The sequence below is a fragment of the Chlorocebus sabaeus genome, chromosome 1 (genome assembly GCF_047675955.1).
Source record: "Chlorocebus sabaeus isolate Y175 chromosome 1, mChlSab1.0.hap1, whole genome shotgun sequence".
Classification (NCBI taxonomy): domain Eukaryota; kingdom Metazoa; phylum Chordata; class Mammalia; order Primates; family Cercopithecidae; genus Chlorocebus; species Chlorocebus sabaeus.
In genome coordinates, this window is record NC_132904.1 from 82953494 (window position 1) to 82972775 (window position 19282).

Here is a 19282-nt window from a genome sequence, read left to right on the forward strand (position 1 = left end):
TTTCTCAACTGGTCATGGTTTTAAATTTTGCTATTTAATGCCATTCTAAGTAAAGTTAAATTGTTAGCATGAATTTTAGTATTCATTTTCATATTGTGTAATGATCATTTTATTTTTTTGAGACAGTTTCACTCTTGTTGCCCAGGTTGGAGTGCAATGGTGTGATTTCAGCTCACCGCAACTTGTGCCTTCCAGTTTCAAGCGATTCTCCTGCCTCAGCCTCCCGAGTAGTTGGGATTACAGCTGTGTGCCACCACGACCAGCTAATTTTTGTATTTTTAGTAGAGATGGGGTTTCACCATGTTGACCAGGCTGGTCTTGAACTCTTGACCTCAAGTGATCCACCCGCCTCGGCCTCCCAAAGTGCTGAGATTACAGGTGTCAGCCACCAAGCCTGGTGTAATGATCATTTTAAATACAAACATAAGAGCCTTTACCTCTTACGTGAAATACTAGAAATTACAAAATTGGTATTTGTCTTATACACACAAATATTTTGTTCTTACCAGGGGAGTGGAAACACTGCACAAAAGTAACTCAACTTTTATTTGAGACAAAGTCTCACTCCATCGCCGAGACTGGAATGCAGTGGTGAAATCTCGGCTCACTGCAACCTCCACCTCTCAGGTTCAAGCGATTCTCCTGTCTCAGCCTCCCAAGTAGCTGGGATTACAAGTGTGTGCCACCACAGCCAGCTAATTTTTTTTTGTGTGTGTGTGTCATTAGTACAGATGGGGTTTCGCCATGTTGGCCAGGCTGTCTGGAACTCCTGGCCTCAAATGATCCTCCTGCCTCAGCCTCCCAAAGTGCTGTGATTACAGGTGTGAACCACTGTGCCTGGCTGAGATGACAAATAGGATGAAGTTTCGAGTGTTTAGAAGAAAAAAATGGGGTGAGAAAGGAATAAGATGTGGCTTTGAGTATATCATCTACTACAAAATACTGGAAAAAGGCTGGTGGAAACTCAGTGACTTTAAGGAATGCAGCTCCTTGCCAGCAACAGAACAAAGCTGGATGGAGAATGACGAGTTGAGAGAAGGCTTCAGATGATGAAACTTCTCCAAGCTAAAGGAGGAAGTTCGAACCCATTGCATTGCAAAGAAGCTGAAAACCTTGAGAAAAGATTTGACGCATGGCTAACTAGAATAACCAGTGTAGAGAAGTCCTTAAATGACCTGATGGAGCTGAAAACCATGGCACGAGAACTACATGACGAATGCACACGCTTCAGTAGATGATTCGATCAAGTGGAAGAAAGGGTATCAGTGATTAAAGATCAAATGAATGAAATGAAGCAAGAAGAGAGGTTTAGAGAAAAGAGTAAAAAGAAACAAAGCCTCCAAGAAATATGAGACTATGTGAAAAGACTAAATCTACGTCTGATTGATGTACCTGAAAATGATGGGGAGAATGGAACCAAGTTGGAAAACACTCTGCAGGATATTGTCCAGGAGAACTTCCCCAACCTAGCAAAGCAGGCCAACATTCAAATTCAGGAAATACAGAGAATGCCACAAAGATGCTCCTTGAGAAGAGCAACTCCAAGACACATAATTGTCAGATTCACCAAAGTTGAAATGAAGGAAAAAATGTTAAGGGCAGCCAGAGAGAGAGGTTGGCTTACCCACAAAGGGAAGCCCATCAAATTAACAGCGGATCTCTCGGCAGAAACTATAAGCCAGAAGAGAGTGGGGGCCAATATTCAACGTTCTTAAAGAAAATAATTTTCAACCCAGAATTTCATATCCAGCCAAACTAAGTTTCATAAGTGAAGGAGAAATAAAATCCTTTATAGACAAGCAAATGCTGAGAGATTTCGTCACCCCCAGGCCTGCTCTACAAGAGATCCTGAAGGAAGCACTAAACATGGAAAGGAACAACTGGTACCAGCCACTGCAAAAACATGCCAAATGGTAAAGATCATCGATGCCACGAAGAAACTACATCAACTAACAAGCAAAATAACCAGTTAACATCATAATGACATGATCAAATTCACACATAACAATATTAACCTTAAATGTAAATAGGCTAAATGCTCCAATTAAAAGACACAGACTGGCAAATTGGATAAAGAGTCAAGACCCATCAGTATGCTATATTCAGGAGACCCATCTCATGTGCAGAGACACACATCGGCTCAAAATAAAGAGATGGAGGCAGATCTACCAAGCAAATGGAAAACAAAACAAAAAAAAGCATGGGTGGAAATCCTAGTCGCTGATAAAACAGACTTTAAAGCAACAAAGATCAAAACAGACAAGGCCATTACATAATGGTAAAGGGATCAATTCAACAACAAGACCTAACTATCCTAAATATATATGCACCCAATACAGGAACACCCAGATTCATAAAGCAAGTCCTTAGAGACCTACAAAGAGACTTAGACTCCCACACAATAATAATGGAATACTTTAACACCCCACTGACAACATTAGACAGATCAACGAGACAGAAAGTTAACAAGGATATCCAGGACTTGAACTGAGCTCTGGACCAAGTGGACCTAATAGACATCTACAGAACTCTCCACCCCAAATCAACAGAATATACATTCTTCTCAGCACCACATCGCACTTATTCCAAAACTGACCACATAATTGGAAGTAAAGCACTCAGCAAATGTAAAAGAACAGAAATTATAACAAACTGTCTCTCAGACCACAGTGCAACCAAACTAGAACTCAGGATTATGAAACTCACTCAAAACCGCTCAACTACATAGAAACTGAACAACCTGCTCCTGAATGACTACTGGGTACATAACAAAATGAAGGCAGAAATAAAGATGTTCTTTGAAACCAATGAGAACAAAGACACAACATACCAGAATCTCTGGGACACATTTAAAGCAGTGTGTAGAGGGAAATTTATAGCACTAAATATCCACAAGAGAAAGCAGGAAAGATCTAAAATTGACACTGTAACATCACAATTAAAAGAAATAGAGAAGCAAGAGCAAACACATTCAAAAGCTAGCAGAAGGCAAGAAATAACTAAGATCAGAGCAGAACTGAAGGAGATAGAGACACAAAAAACCCTTCAAAAAATCAATCCAGGAGCTGGTTTTTTGGGAAAGATCAACAAAATTGATAGACCACTAGCAAGACTAATAAGAAAAGAGAGAAGAATCAAATAGACGCAATAAAAAATGATAAAGGGGATATCACCACCAATCCCACAGAAATACAAACTACCATCAGAGAATACTATAAACACCTCTACACAAGTAAACTAGGAAGTCCAGAAAAAATGGATAAATTCCTGGACACATACACTCTCCCAAGACTAAACCAGGAAGAAGTTGAATCCCTGAATAGACAAATAGCAGGCTCTGAAATTGAGACAATAATTTGTAGCCTACCAACCAAAAAAAGTCTAGGACCAGATGGATTCACAGCCGAATTCTAGCAGAGGTACAAAGAGGAGCTGGTACCATTCCTTCTGAAACTATTCCAGTCAATAGAAAAAGAGGGAATCCTTCCTAATTTATTTTATGATGCCAACATCATCCTGATACCAAAGCCTGGCAGAGATACAACAAAAAAAGAGAATTTTAGATCAATATTCCTGATGAACATCGATGCAAAAATCCCCAATAAAATACTGGCAAACCGAATCCAGCAGCACATCAAAAAGTGTATCCACCACGATCAAGTTGGCTTCATCCCTGGGATGCAAGGCTGGTTCAACATATGCAAATCAATAAACGTAATCCAGCATATAAACAGAATCAAAGACAAAAACCACATGATTATCTCAACAGATGCAGAAAAGGCCTTTGACAAAATTCAACAGCCCTTCATGCTAAAAACTCTCAATAAATTAGGTATTGAAGGGACATACCTCAAAATAATAAGAGCTATTTATGACAAACCCACAGCCAATATCATACTGAATGTGCAAAAACTGGAAGTATTCCCTTTGAAAACTGGCACAAGACAGGGATGCCCTCTCTCACCACTCCTATTCAACATAGTGTTGGAAGTTCTGGCCAGGGCAATCAGGCAAGAGAAAGAAATAAAGGGTATTCAATTAGGAAAAGAGGAAGTCAAATTGTGCCTGTTTGAAAGTGATGTGATTGTATGCTTAGAAAACCCCATCGTCTCAGCCCAAAATTTCCTTAAGCTGATAAGCAACTTCAGCAAAGTCTCAGGATATAAAATCAATGTCCAAAAATCACAAACATTCTTATACACCAATAACAGAGAAACAGCCAAATCATGAGTGAACTCCCATTCACAATTGCTTCAAAGAGGATAAAATACCTAGGAATCCAACTTACAAGGCATGTGAAGGACCTCTTCAAGGAGAACTACAAAGCACTGCTCAACGAAATAAAAGGACACAAACAAATGGAAGAACATTCCATGCTCATGGATAGGAAGAATCAATATTGTGAAAATGGCCATACTGCCCAAGGTAATTTATAGATTCAATGCCATCCCCATCAAGCTACCAATGACTTTCTTCACAGAATTGGAAAAAACTACTTTAAAGTTTATATGGAACCATAAAAGAGCCCACATTGCCAACACAATCCTAAGCAAAAAGAACAAAGCTGGAGGCATCACGCTACCTGACTTCAAACTATACTACAAGGCTACAGTAACCAAAACAGCATGGTACTGGTACCAAAGCAGAGATATAGACCAATGGAACAGAATAGAGCCCTCAGAAATAATACCACATATCTACAACCACTTTGACAAACCTGACAAACACTTTGACAAACCTGACAAAACTTTGACAAACCTGACAAAAACAAGAAACAGGGAAAGGATTCCCTATTTAATAAATGGTGCTGGGAAAACTGGCTAGTCATATGTAGAAAGTTGAAACTGGATCCCTTCCTTACACCTTATACAAAAATTAATTCAAGATGGATTAAAGACTTAAATGTTAGACCTAAAACCATAAAAACCCTAGAAGAAAACCTAGGCAAAATCTAGGCAATACCATTCAGGACACAGGCACGGGCAAGGGATTCATGTCTAAAACACCAAAAGCAATGGCAACAAAAGCCAGAATTGACAAATGGGATCTAAGTAAACCAAAGAGCTTCTGCACAGCAAAAGACACTACCATCAGAGTGAACAGGCAACCTACAGAATGGGAGAAAATTTTTACAATCTACCCATCTGACAAAGGGCTGATATCCAGAATCTACAAAGAACTCAAAGAAATTTACAAGAAAAAAACAACCCCATCAAAAAGTGAGCAAAGGATATGAACAGACACCTCTCAAAAGAAGACATTTATGCAGCCAACAAACACATGAAAAAATGCTCATCATCACTGGCCATCAGAGAAATGCAAATCAAAATCACAATGAGATACCATCTCACGCCAGTTAGAATAGCGATCATGAAAAGGTCAGGAAACAACAGGTGCGGGAAAGGATGTGGAGAAATAGGAACACTTTTACACTGCTGGTGGGACTGTAAACTAGTTGAACCATTGTGGAAGACAGTGTGGCGATTCCTCAAGGATCTAGGACTAGAAATACCATTTGACCCAGCCATCCCATGACTGGGTATATACCCAAAGGATTATAAATTATGCTGCTATAAAGACACATGCACACATATGTTTATTGTGGCACTATTCACAATAGCAAAGACCTGGAACCAACCCAAATGTCCATCAATGACAGACTGGATTAAGAAACTGTGGCACACATACACCATGGAATACTATGCAGCCATAAAACCAGATGAGTTCATGTCCTTTGTAGGGACATGGATGAAGCTGGAAACCATTATTCTGAGCAAACTATCGCAAGAATAGAAAACCAGACACCACATGTTCTCACTCATAGGTGTGAATTGAACAGTGAGAACACGTGGACACAGGAAGGGCAACATCACATACTGGGGCCTCTTGTGGGGTGGGGGGAGAGGAGGAGGGATAGCATTAGGAGATATACCTAATGTAAATGAGGAGTTAATGGGTGCAGCACACCAACATGGCACATGTATACATGTGTAACAAACCTGCACGTTGTGTACATGTACCCTGGAACTTAAAGTACAATAATAACAACAACAACAAAAAAAGAAAGTGATTTAAAAGTTATCTTTAAGCAAATTCTGAGAAAGGCAAAAATCTAAAGAAATGATGGTCACTTTTCCAGAAGTGCTTGAAGAATTAAAATGCTCCCTTGAGGCAAAGGGGACAGTCATTCTGCTTAATTGCATCTTCAGGCTTGAACAAGGTATCATTTAGGACAGTAGGTCTTAAATGTTTTTTAATGCGACCTACAGTAAGAAATAGACTATACATAATACCCCAATCATACACACATATAGAAAGTCCCATGAAACAATATACTTACCAAGTATGATGCATTCTGAAATTTTTTATTTCTTTTTTTTTCTTTTTGTAATGCTGATTGTAACTCACTAAATTGATTTTGCAACCTACCTATGGATCTCAGCCTGCAATCTGAAATACAATAACCTAGGGAAAATGAGTCTAGATGGTTTTTACCAAAGTTATTGGGAGTGGGGACCACATTGTCAGAAATACAACCGTCAGTAAAAAGTGCTAGATGGCCTGTCTTTAACCAGAGACCACAGTGCCAACACTGTAAAGTCTGTAACTTCCCCTGCTTTCAGTGGTCACCTCTGGTTTTCCCCGTTGTGATTTATAGAAAATGACTATCACTTTGGAATTGAGCTGGTGGATTTCTACAAAGATTCTTGGTATTTCATGGTTATTTTCTGATGCAGAGGAAGACTTCATGTGAATGAAAGCAGATTCTTTTTGCCTTTCTTGCTTTGAGTACACCAGACTGATGTGGAATAAAAAATTGTTGGGTGATTTCTGTTACATTTCTGCATAATGAGTGAGGGAAGTATGTGTGTTTAATTCCAAAACCATTAAATTTTGGGTTGCCAGAAAACCATTGATCATAAGAACTGTATGGCATTGAATTGACACCTGTACTATTTGGGCCATTCTTTTTCTTCACTGCAAAATCACTTTTTTTTTTTGAGACGGAGTTTTGCTCTTGTTGCCCAGGCTGGAGTGCAATGGCGCGATCTCAGCTCACGGCAACCTCTGCCTCCCAGGTTCAAGCGACTCTCCTGCCTCAGCCTCCCAAGTAGCTGGGATTACAGGCACGCACCTCCACGCCTGGCTAATTTTGTATTTTTGGTAGAGATGGGGTTTCTACACATGGGTCAGGCTGGTCTCGAACTCCCGACCTCAGGTGATCTGCCCGCCTTGACCTCCCAAAGTGCTGGAATTACAGGCGTGAGCCACTGCGCTCAGCCATGCAAAATCACTTTTTAAACTGTTAATATTTCATATAAGAAAGGCTTGGTTTATCTTACTGAATCTGGTTGCAAATTAAGTCTTAATATTCCCAGTTCTGAATAGCAACCTGCAGGGGGCGGTGGCTCAAGCCTGTAATTCCAGCACTTTAGGAGGCTGACGCAGGAAGATCACTTGAGCCCAAGAGTTTGAGACCAGCCCTGGCAACATAGTGAGATTCCATCTCTACAAAAAACAACTAGCCAGGTGTGGTGGCACATGCCTGTAGTCTTAGCTACTTGGAAGGCTGAGGCAGGAGGATTGCTTGAGCCCAAGAGTTCAAGACGGTAGTGAGCCATGATCCCGCCACTGCACTCCGGCCCTGGTGACAGAGTGAAACCCTGACGCTAATGAAAAATAATAAAATTAATAGCTTATATAAGAGTTCTGCATGATTCCCTTAATCCCCGAATAAATCTGGCTGAAATACAGAGTTTGTGACCCTTAGGAAGTCAAAACTCTCTGTGAAGGGTCCTTCAAAATACTTTTTTGCCTTTGCTCTAAAATGTGAGCTCCTAGTAGACAGCAGAGAATCATTTATTCATGCATTTAATTGGCCGGTGTGCAAAGCATTGTATTAGTGATGCCCCTATATAGACCTGTATCATGCAATGGTTCCCACATGTGAAAAGAGTGAATGTACCATAATCATTTAGGGAGTATTTTAATAATAAACTCTGAACGTTTTGCTAAACTGCAATTTTATATTGGCTGGGCACAACACAAAACAGCCCAAAGTAGATCTAATTATATAAAGTTTATTTCAGCCCGGCGGAGCCCAACTTTCCACAGTCAACTTGAAATTTTCTCACTGTTACTAACTGGTGTCTTCCAAACCCACGTCCGAGGTTATGAGTGGGAGCGCTAGAGAATTGTCACTAGCTCTGGCGCCTATTGAATTGCTTCTGTGTCTAGGATTTAGCAGTTCCTGTCCCAGATGGGGCCTGACTCAGCTTTCTACCAGGACTCTTCTTGTCTGTGGCTGTGCCTTCTAGTCTTCTGGGCCATAGTCAAGGCCAGTACGTCCAAGAAGCCAGCTGTGAACAGACTGGGATTTGATATGGCCCCTCACTGCCTGATGCCTCTTTCTGGTGGCCTTGCCAGGTTTAGAACTAGATCCTGCTAGGCTGCCTTCCTGGTAGTAGAGGCTTTCCAGGTAGTCAGGCTGCTTTCTGCATGCATGATGTTGGGTTCAGTTAATATTTGTAAAACAAATTTCCTCTGGAAAGGGCTCTGCCTTTCTGAATTACTGCCTCTCTTCTACCTCATTTAATAACCTGCTCATTTTAGCATCATTGAAATGCACACATCTTGTGGTTTCCTATGCGCTAAAATCAGTGCCAGACTAAGAGCTCTTCAAACAGGAGCCTTTCCCTTTTTTTTTTTTTTTTTTTTTGAGACAGAGTATCGCTCTGTTGCCCAGGTTGGAGTGCAGTGGTATGATCTCAGTTCACTGAAACCTCCACCTCCCGGGTTCAAGCAGTTCTCCTGTCTCAGCCTCCCAAGTAGCTGGGATTACAGGTGCACACCACCACACCCAGCTAATTTTTGTATTTTTAGTTGAGTTGGGGTTTCACCATATTGGTCAGGCTGGTCTCGAACTCCTGATCTCAGGTGATCCACCCGCCTTGGCCTCCCAAAGTGTTGGGATTACAGGCATAAGCCACCGCGCCTGACCCTTTCCTTATTTTTTGAATGCTCATTGCTTAACATACTATATGGCTCATAATAGGCATTCAAAGAAATGTCGAATGAACAAATCAGCTAAACAATCTTTGCTTAAGTGAATTTCTGATGATTTTCAGGCTATATAGAAGAGAGTATAGGGGAGGTGAAGGCATGCTGGAACACCACTAGGTCTAGTCCCTTAAGTAAAACTGTTCTGGGAAAAGAAGGGGAAGATTTGTGCCCCATTTGCCCCAGTATTCTTAGCCCCAAGCACACACAGCCTCTCTTATGTTTTCTTCAGCAGTGTTTTTCAAATGTTAGCATGCATTGGGATCATCTGGAGGTCTTGTTAAATAAGATTGCTGTGCAACATCCTAGAATTTCTGATGCAGTAGGTTTAGTGTGGGGCCAGACAATTTGCAGTTTTAGTAAGTTCCTAGGTCTGTTGATGCTGCTGGCTCAGGGTCCACACTTTCCAGGGTAAACACTTTTTTTGAGAATTACTGTATTTTCTTTTTCTTTTTCTTTTTTTTGAGATGGAGTTTCACTCTGTTGCCCAGGCTGGAGTGCAGTGGTAAGATCTCAGCCTGCCTCAGCCTCTTGAACAGCTGGGATTACAGGCGCCTGCCACCATACTCAGCTAATTTTTGTTTTTAGTAGAGATGGGGTTTCACCTTGTTGGCCAGGCTGGTATCAAACTCCTGACCTCAGGTGATCCACCCACCTCAGCCTCCCAGAGTGCTGGGATAACAGGCATGAGCTACTGTGGCTGGCCTGTATTTTCAATAGTAGTAGCTACACTATTAGTTGAGTACTGACCAGCTTATTCCTTACCATGCACTGTGGTAAATTCTTTATATATGTTATTTCATTTCCATTCAACAACTCCATGAAGGAGAAATTGTCATCTCAATTTTACAAATGAAGAATCTGAGGAATAGAGTTGTTAAAAAACTTGCCTAGTATCTTAAGTATAGGACTGAAATTCGAAGTAAATTCTGTCTGAGTCATAGTAAGTGCACAACAAATACATAATTGTTGAAAACAAATGCAGAAAGTATCTAGGCAAACCTCAAACTTGTGAACCAAGTAGATACATGTTCACATATACAGACTGAGTGTGCAGAAATCCTGTGTTAGAGTGATGGGTATTTACTTCACTCCAACTCAAGACTTCTGAATTAGCAAGGCAACTTTATGCATGAGACTATATTGCCATTGTTTCTCAAATTGTGATTCCTGAACCAGCAGCGTGAACATCACCTGAAAACTTGTCTAAGACTGCCAGATTTAGGGATTTAGGGATGCCAGATTAAATTTGAATTTCAGATAAACGATGAATAATAAATCCTTGAGACATACATATACTAAAAGTTATTCATCATTTATCTGAAATTCAAGAATCTGATATATGGGAATTCTGTATTTTATTTGGCAAGACTAAACTATTAGAAATTGAAATTCTCCAGCCCTAGCCCAGACTTACTGAATTAGAAACTCAAGTGAGTCCCAGCCATCAGTGTTTAAATAGGCCCTACAGGTGATTCTGATGCACCTTCAAGTTTGAAAACCAATGACCTAGGCAATGCCTTGTTCACCTAAAGCAGGGGTTAGCCAAATCTGGCCAGCTGTCTGTTTTTGTCAATAATATTTTTTTGAAACACAGTTATACCCACATCCATTCTTTTGCTTATTCTTGTATTCATTTATTAAGTTCCCTGCCCTCTTGGAGCTTATATAGTCTAGCTGTGGACAGTTAATTATATCTTCAGGTGTAAGTAACAATAAAGCAAACTAAAATCGGCTTAAGTAATAAAGGAATACATGATCTTGCATAGCCAGAAATACAGAGGCTGCAGGGATACTTGGCTCAGCAGTTCTTTGTGTTACAAGAGCATGACAGGATAAAGACCTTATGGCCCTAAAATGTTTACTATCTGGCCTTTTACAGATAATGTTTGCTTAACGCTGACCTAAGAGAGCATCCTCTGATCATAGAAGCATATTCTCAGCCCTCTCTAACAGGTGCTGGAAGCTGGGATAGGACAGACACCGAGGTTCTGAAAATTGAAAAGTCCCTTCTGAGCTTCCTTGCATTGCTGTGTTCCTTGGCTCCAAGAGGGGGTCGGGGGAAGATGAAGGGGAATGCAGCAAAGGAGGGGCTGATGATTTAAAAAAAAAAAAAAAAAAAAAAAAAAAGTTCCCAGAGCCCAGAACAGCTGGTTATGGGCACCCCCTGCTGGAGAGTTGGCAAAATTCTGTGACATAGGTCATTTAGTTAGCAAATGCGTAGAGGTCTACTGTATGCCAGATTGTGGAGAGCAAAGATAAAGTTCTTCTCTTAAAGGACTGACTCACAGTCAAGAGTAGTCAGGCTCCCTAATTAGATCTTTATGCTGTCTAGTCAAGTGTCAATTGCAGTCGTACTTAATAAATGATAATTGATATAATATGCTTATAGTCATTCAGTAAATAACTATTACATGTTTGTTAGGGGATAGGTGTTGGACTACACACTGGAGATAGAGTGGTAAACAAAAATAGACACATTCCCTGCCCTCTTGGAGCTTATATTCTAGTGGATGTTGGGTTAATTATAACATCAGTTGTAAGTAACAACAAAACCAACTAAAATTGGCTTAAGTAATAAGGAATATATTACCTCACATAACCGTAAGTACAAAGGTAGGATAGGCTTTAGGGCTAGTTGATTCAACAGCACAAGACCTCAATAAAGACAAGTTATTTTCATCTCATTCTCTGCCTTTCTGATTGTGCTGGCATTTTCCTCAGGTTGTTCCTTTATTATTATTATTATTATTTTCTTTTTTTTGAGACATCTCACTCTGTCTCCCAGGCTGGAGTACAGTGATGTGATTTCAGCTCGCTGCAACTTCTGTCTCCTGGCCCCAGGTCAGGGCCTCCACCTCCTGGGCCCAGGCCCTCCCACCTCAGCCTCCTGAGTAGCTGAGACTACAGGCATGAGCCAACCACCAACTAATTTTTGTATTTTGTGATTTTTTTTGGTAGAGATGGGGTTTGTGATGTTGCCTAGGCTGGTCTTGAACTCCTGGGCTCCAGTGATTGAGCCTCGGCCTCCCAAAGTGCTGGGATTATAGGCGTGAGCCACCACACAGGCCTCAGGTTGTTCCTTTTGAAGTTTCAAAATGGTTGTTACAACTCGAAGTATCACCTTCAGATTCGTCAAAGTACAGAGACAGAAAGTGATCATCTCTTTGTGTGGCTTTTTCTATTTTGTTTAAAGAGACAAGGTCTGACTTGTTGCCCAGGCTGGAGTGCAGTGGCACAGTCATAACTCACTGCAGCCTTGAACTCCTAGGATCAAGAGATCCTCTAACCTCAGCCTCCCAAATTTCTGGGATTATAGGCATGAGCCACTATGCCTGGCTGTGTAACTTTCTTTTTTTTCTTTTTTTTTTTTTTTGAGACAGGGCCTCACTCAGTCATCCAGGCTAGCGTGCAGTGGCACAATCACAGTTCACTGCAGCCTCAACCTCCTAGGCTCAAGCGATCTTCCTGCTTTAGCTTCTGGAGTAGCTGAGACTACAGGCCTGTGCCACAACTCTTGGCTAATTTTTTACTGTGGCCTTCTTACGGTGAAGACACTTTTCTCAGAGGTTCCCAGAAAACTTCCTTTCAGGTTATGGGACTGATCCTAAACCAATCACTGCAAAGAGAAGAGAAAATTGTTGATTAAAGTAAGGGCTTCCCCTGGGGCTCCTGAGTCATAGAGAGGAGAGATGGATGCCAGGACAAAATTGGGGTTCTGTTAACAAGGAAGAAGGGGAGAAGTGGATGTTAAATAGATATCTGCCAGCATCTGCTATAGGAAAGGGAAACGAATACATAAAAATTATTTTCATGGGCCGAGCACAGTGGCTCACGCCTGTAATTCCAGCACTTTGGGAAGCTAAGGCGGGTGGATCCCCTGAGGTCAAGAGTTTGAGACCAGCCTGGCCAACATGGTGAACTCCTGTCTGTATTAAAAACACAAAAAATTGGCTGGGCATGGTGGTAGGCACCTGTAATCCCAGCTACTTGGGAGGCTGAGGCAGGAGAATCGCTTGAACCTGGGAGGCAGAGGTTGCTGTGAGCCGAGATTGTGCCATTGCACTCCAGCCTGGGCAACAAGAGTGAAACTCTGTCTCAAAAAAAATTTTTTTCATATGATGAAGGAATTACAAAGAAGTTAGCTTTTGCTGCTGAACAAAACACCTACAACTTCTATGGCTTAAGACAGCAATTTATTTAACTCATGATTCTATTTGGGCTGAGCTCAGTTGGGTGGTTCTTTTGGAATTGACTGGACTTACTCATGACTGTGGTCAGCTGCAAGTCAGCTAGGTAGCTTTGCTCATGGGATCTGGCTGTTAGCTGAGGAAATGAGTCCAGGTGTCTTTACTTACCCAGCAGGCTCTCCTTGGCTTATTCCGGTAGTAAATCAGCAAACTTCCAAGAACTAGAGCAGATGCTTGCAAGTAGTTTTGAAACCTAAGCTTGGAACTGGAACATTATCAGTTCTGATGCATTCTTTAGGTCAAATCAAGTAAGAAGGCCAAGAGGGTGAAGAAATAGATTCCATCTCTTGAGAGGAGGAGCTTCAAAGTCACATTGCAAGGGCATGGACCCAGGTAGGGAAAGAACTTATGACACGTTGGCAATTTATCGCAGGTGCTAATAGTAATAAGGAAAGCTACCTGGGTCTGCCTTCAAGAGAGAACTATCATTTGTAAAGTTTCAAATCAGCAATATGTCTACTCTGAGCTGAAATTCTTATACTAGTATAACTGTTACTGATGATTTCATTACACTGTTCTAGGTAGCAGAAGTTCAGAGGTTGTGATGCTGTGATTTAAAACAATAATATTAGGGTTTTCTGAGCTTCTTCCTGATGGGCAAGGAGATCGGTGGTCTCGTTTTTGGCCTTTCTTCACTGCATGGCCCCCCAAATGCCATGCTTTCTATTTCTGCTTCAAAAGAAGAAACCAAGAGCACCTTCTGCCTCGAGGCTGGAAGAGACATTAGTCTTTCTGGTCTTGCTGAAGAAGGGAGAAAAAGAACAGCAAGAAGCAACTGCACATATTGATGAAGTACAAAATGAAGCAGACTTAATAAACAAGCCAATGAGGAGACTTTGAAACCAGAACAGAAATATAACAAACTCGGCCAACGATTTTTTCAGATGAGGTCTGAATTGATAGCCAAAATCCCAAAGGGGTAGCAGCATTTGTCAACCATCGACAAGTGTCTGCACTGCTTGTGGAGGAGGATGAAGAGGCAGTGCCTCACTTAACCAGTGTTGAAGTGACAGAATTTGAAGATATTAAACCAGGTTACAGAATATTTTCATTCTGACAAAAATCCTTACTTCAAAAATAAAGTTCTCTCCAAAAACTTTAATCTGAATGAGAGTGGTGCTCCATCTTCAAACTCACTAAAATCAGGTGGAAATCTGGAAAGGATTTCATGAAAAATGCAAGTCAAATGCAGAATAATGCCAGCAGGAAGAGGCAGCATGGGGAACCAGACAGCTTCTTTAACTGGCTTACTGACCATTCTGATGCAGATGCAGATGAGTGAGGAAAGGTCATCAAAGATGGTATTTGGCCAAATCAACTACAGTATTACTTGGGTCCCAATATGGATGACAAGGAAGGGGAAAGAGAAAAAGAAGATGATGAAGACAGGGATGAGGATGAAAGCGAAGATAAAGATGATGATGAAGGGGAGGAAGGACAGGAAGATGAAGGAGATGACCAACAGAACACCAATGGATTCCAACCTTCCTTTTAAAACATTTTCTCCAATCCCTGGGAGCAACTTGCAGTCTGTTTTTTTCCTCTTGTGCTCAGTCACCCTGTTGTTGAGGTCTTTTCTCTATACCATGGTTCCTAAGTTATTTTGGGGAGAAATATATTGAGCAGAGGTGGGCATTTTGACAACATGACTTCTTTCATATGGATGGAATCATATATGTGGTCTTTTGTGGCTTCTTTCACCTAGCACAATATTTTGAAGGTATATCCATATTGTAGCATGTATCAGTACTCTATTTTTTTATGCTGAATAATATTCCATTGTATGGATATACCACGTTTTATTCATTCATTCATTCATCTGTTGGTAGAGATTGGATTTTCACCTTTTAGCTATTATGAATAATGACGCTGTAAGCCTTCATGTACAAGTTTTGGTTTGGACATGTTTTCATTTCTCCTATATCTTAGGAGTAGGTCCACAGGGTCACATGGTAGCTGTTTCCACAGCGACTGCACCATTTTACATTCCCATCAGCAGAGGATGAGGATTCCAATTCCACATCCTTACTTCCTAGTGGGTATAAAGTGGTCTATTGCAGTTTTGATTTTCATTTCCCTAATGATATCCAGCATCTTCTCATATGCTTATAGGCCACTTATATATCTAACTTGGAGAAATGTCTACTCAGATTAGTAGAGGACTGAATAGACCCTCCCCACTCCCCTAAATTCATGACCATTTGGTACCTGCAAATGTTGCCTTTTTGAAAATACCATCTTTGCAGATGTAACCAATTTAAGTTGAATCCATACTGGAGTAGGGTGGGCCCTAAATATAATGACTGGGGTTCATACAAGAAAACACAGAGACACGGTGAGGAATACCATGTGAAACAAGCCAGTGAGGCAGAGTTTGAAATTTATCTATACATTAAGAAATGCCAACTGCTGGCAACACCCAGAAGCTAGGAGAGAATCATGGAATAGATTCTCCTCTGGAGCCTGCAGAGGGCACATGGCCCTCCCAACACCTACTTTGACTTCAAACTTCTAGCCTCCAGAACTATAAGAAAATAAATTTCTGTGGTTTTAAACCTCCCAGTTTGTAGTAATTTGTTACAGCAGCTCTAGGAAATGAATAAAAACCCATGGCCCATTTTTACATTGGGCTGTCTTATTTTTTTTTTAAAGATGGGGGTCTCACTGTATTACTCAGGCTGGCCTTGAACTCACAGGCACAGGTGATCCTCCTGCCTCAGCCTCCTGAATAGCTGGTACTATAGACGTGCCACTGTTCCCAGCTTAGTATTATCTTCTTATTGAGCTGTTAAGTCCTTTAAATATTCTGGATACAAGTCCCTTATCAGACATATGATTTGTAAATATTTTCTCCAATTCTGTGGTTTTTTTTCATGAATCTTTTGAAGCATATTGTAAATTTTGATGAAGTAGAGATTATAAATTTTGCTTTTCTTGCTCATGGTTTTGATGTCATATTTAAGAATCCTTTTCTAAATCCAAGGTCATGAAGATTTAACCCTGTTTTCTTCAAAGAATTTTATAATTTTGACTTGTATATCTAGATCTTTGATTCATTTTGGGTGGTTATATATGTTACGAGGTAAGGGTCCAAGTTTATTTTTTTGCATGTGGCCATCTAGTTGTCCCAGCACCATTTATTGAAAAGACTATTCTTTCCCCCCATTGAATGGTATTGGTGCTCCTGTTGAAAATCAGTTGACCATAGACATATGGTTTTATTTCTGGACTCTTGAATCTAATCTATATGTCTACCCTTGTGCCAATACCATACTGTGTTACCTTGAACTCCCGGCCTCAAGTGATCCGCCCACCTTGGCCTCCCAAAGTGCTAGGATTACAGGCATGAACCACCCTGTCTAGCCTTTTAAATACTATACTGCCTTGATGACTGTTTCTTTGTAGTAAGTTTTGAAATCAGGAAGTATGGATATTAGTTTGTTCTTTTCAAGATTGTTTTGGCTATTCTGGATCCTTTGCTTAAGAGTTTTAGAATCAGCTTGCCAATTTCTACAAAGAAGTCAGCTAGGATTCTGATGGGAATTGCACTGAATCTGTAGATCAGTTTGGGGAGTACAGCCTTCTAAACAATATTAAGTCTTCTGACGCATGAATATGGGACATTTTCCCATTTATTTAGATATCCTTTAATTTCTGTGTTATTCCATTTGCATTGCTAAAAAGAAGTAACTGAGGCTGGGTAATTTATGAAGAAAGGAGGTTTATTTTGACTCAGTTCTGCAGGCTGTACCAGCATGGTGGCAATATATGTCCAGCTTCTGGTAAGGGCCTCAGGAAGCTTACAATTGTGATGGAAGCTGAAGGGGGAGCAGGCATTCACATGGTGAGAGGGAGCAAGGGAGATGCCAGGCTCTTTTTTAAATATATTTTTTATTTTTTTTAAATAATCAGCTCTCGAATGAAATAATACAGTGAGAACTCACTACTGCAAGGATAGCACCAAGCCACTCGTGAGGGATCTGCCTCCATGCTCCAAACACCTCCCACTAGGCCAACCTCCAACAATGAAGTTCACATTTCAGCATGAGATTTGGAGGAGACAAATGTTCAAGCCAGATCAATTTCTTACAACAACTTTTTTGTAGTTTTCAGAGTATATACTTTATACTTCTTTTGTTAAATGAGAATTTTAAATGAAATTATCTTCTTAATTTCACTTTTGGATTGTTCACTGCAAGTGTATAGCAACACTATTTTTGTATATTGACCTATCCTTCAATCTTGCTGAAATTGTTTACTGGTTCTAATAGTTTTTTTAGTGGATCCCTTAGGATTTTCTATACACACGATCATGTTGGCCAGGCATGGTGGCTCACACCTGTAATCCTAGCACCTTGGAAGGATGAGGTGGGCAGATCATTTGAGGTCAGGAGTTTGAGACCAGCTTTGCCAACATGGTGAAACCCCATCTCTATCAAAAATACAAAAATTAGCCAGGCATGGTGGTGCGTGCCTGTAATTCCAGCTAATTGGGAGGCTGAGGCAGGAGAATTGCTTGACGTTGCGAGGTGGAGGTTGTGGTGCGCTGAGATTGCCACTGCACTCCAGCCTGGGCAATTGAGTAAGACTCTGTCTAAAAACAAAAGAAAACAAATAAACAAAAAACCCCAAAAAGATTATGTCATCTGTGACTAGAGATTGTTTTACTTTTTCATCTCCAGTTTTATTTATCTTGCCTAATTGCCTTGGCTGGAATTTCCAGTACAATGTTGAGTAAAAGCAGGACCTAATCTATATATATATGGTGGCCTTAATCTACAACCACTTTTTCTCAGTATATGGTTTCCTACTACCCAGGGTGCCTCTGATTTAATTTTTTTTCCACAGAGATTCATACCAGTGGGCTTTTGCAAGGTGTGGATGAGGAACAGATATAAACATCTTAACATTGATTTTAAGCAATCTGCCTGTCTTACCCTTGCCTTCTGTGGCCCCTGGTATCTCCAATTCCTGGGCTTCTCTGATATTTATCCTTCTCTGTAAGTACCTGACTTTGATCTTCCACTCCTGTGCTAAGTCATTTGCCTTTCTTTTATCTACTTTCCATTGATATCTATTGTGACTTGGAGTTACAGATATCTCCCAGTTCAGGGAAGACAGAGTTTGTGTGTCTATTTGTTGTTCTCCTTGTTTTGTAAATAAAAATTTTTCAGAGGAGAGAAAAAATATATTTTTGCTGTCTTCAAGTCAGAATTCAGTTCTAGAATTGGAAGAAATGTAATGGCCAAAATGATAAAATAAATGATCTCATCATTAGGTTAATTAATGAAGAGCTAAAACCAGGATTCAGAATCCCTGATACCCTGGCCACGATTAAATTATAATTGGCTCTTACTCCATAGAATCATATAGTTTGAGAGGGGGGAAGTACCTCTGAAGTTTTCAGCCAATTTCCCGAATTTTCCATAAGTCTCCTCAACAATGTAAGTGGATTTCAGCATTGGTTAAAATATCAATGTGAATGGGAGCATTCACTCTATTCCATGACTATCTATTCTTATTTCAGAGAGCTCTGATTATTGGAAAGATTTTTTCCCTGAAACATTTTTTCTTCACTTCTTCACACTGTATCTAGTTCTGCCCACAGAAGTTACAAAGAACTACTGTATGTACAAATAATATAGTTTGGTAGCTGGAATACTGGCTACTCTAGAGATATGATACTATACTCACTGCCTCTATGTACAATCTATAACTAAGACAGTTCACCAGCAAAATGGAGAAAAAGCTCAACTCTCACATAACAGAGATTGAGACAATTAATAAACAGCAACTGTAATTAAAAAAAAATTCTAAGCTAGCTAGTTCTCAATCCATTAAATAAGATTGCTGGGTAGGAGAACAAATGACTATCAGGTGGGTCATAGGAAGATTAGTGAAGAAAACTGAGAGGATATGTAAGAAATAACCAAGTGAATATTACAGGGAGATAAAACAAGTTGTATAATTAC

General features: G+C 40.4%; 1 pseudogene; it reads left to right on the forward strand.

Moving 5' to 3' along the window:
• Positions 1-13871: 13871 nt before the first annotated feature.
• Positions 13872-14818, forward strand: LOC103248169 (protein SETSIP-like; annotated as a pseudogene).
• The last annotated feature ends 4464 nt before the right edge of the window (positions 14819-19282 follow it).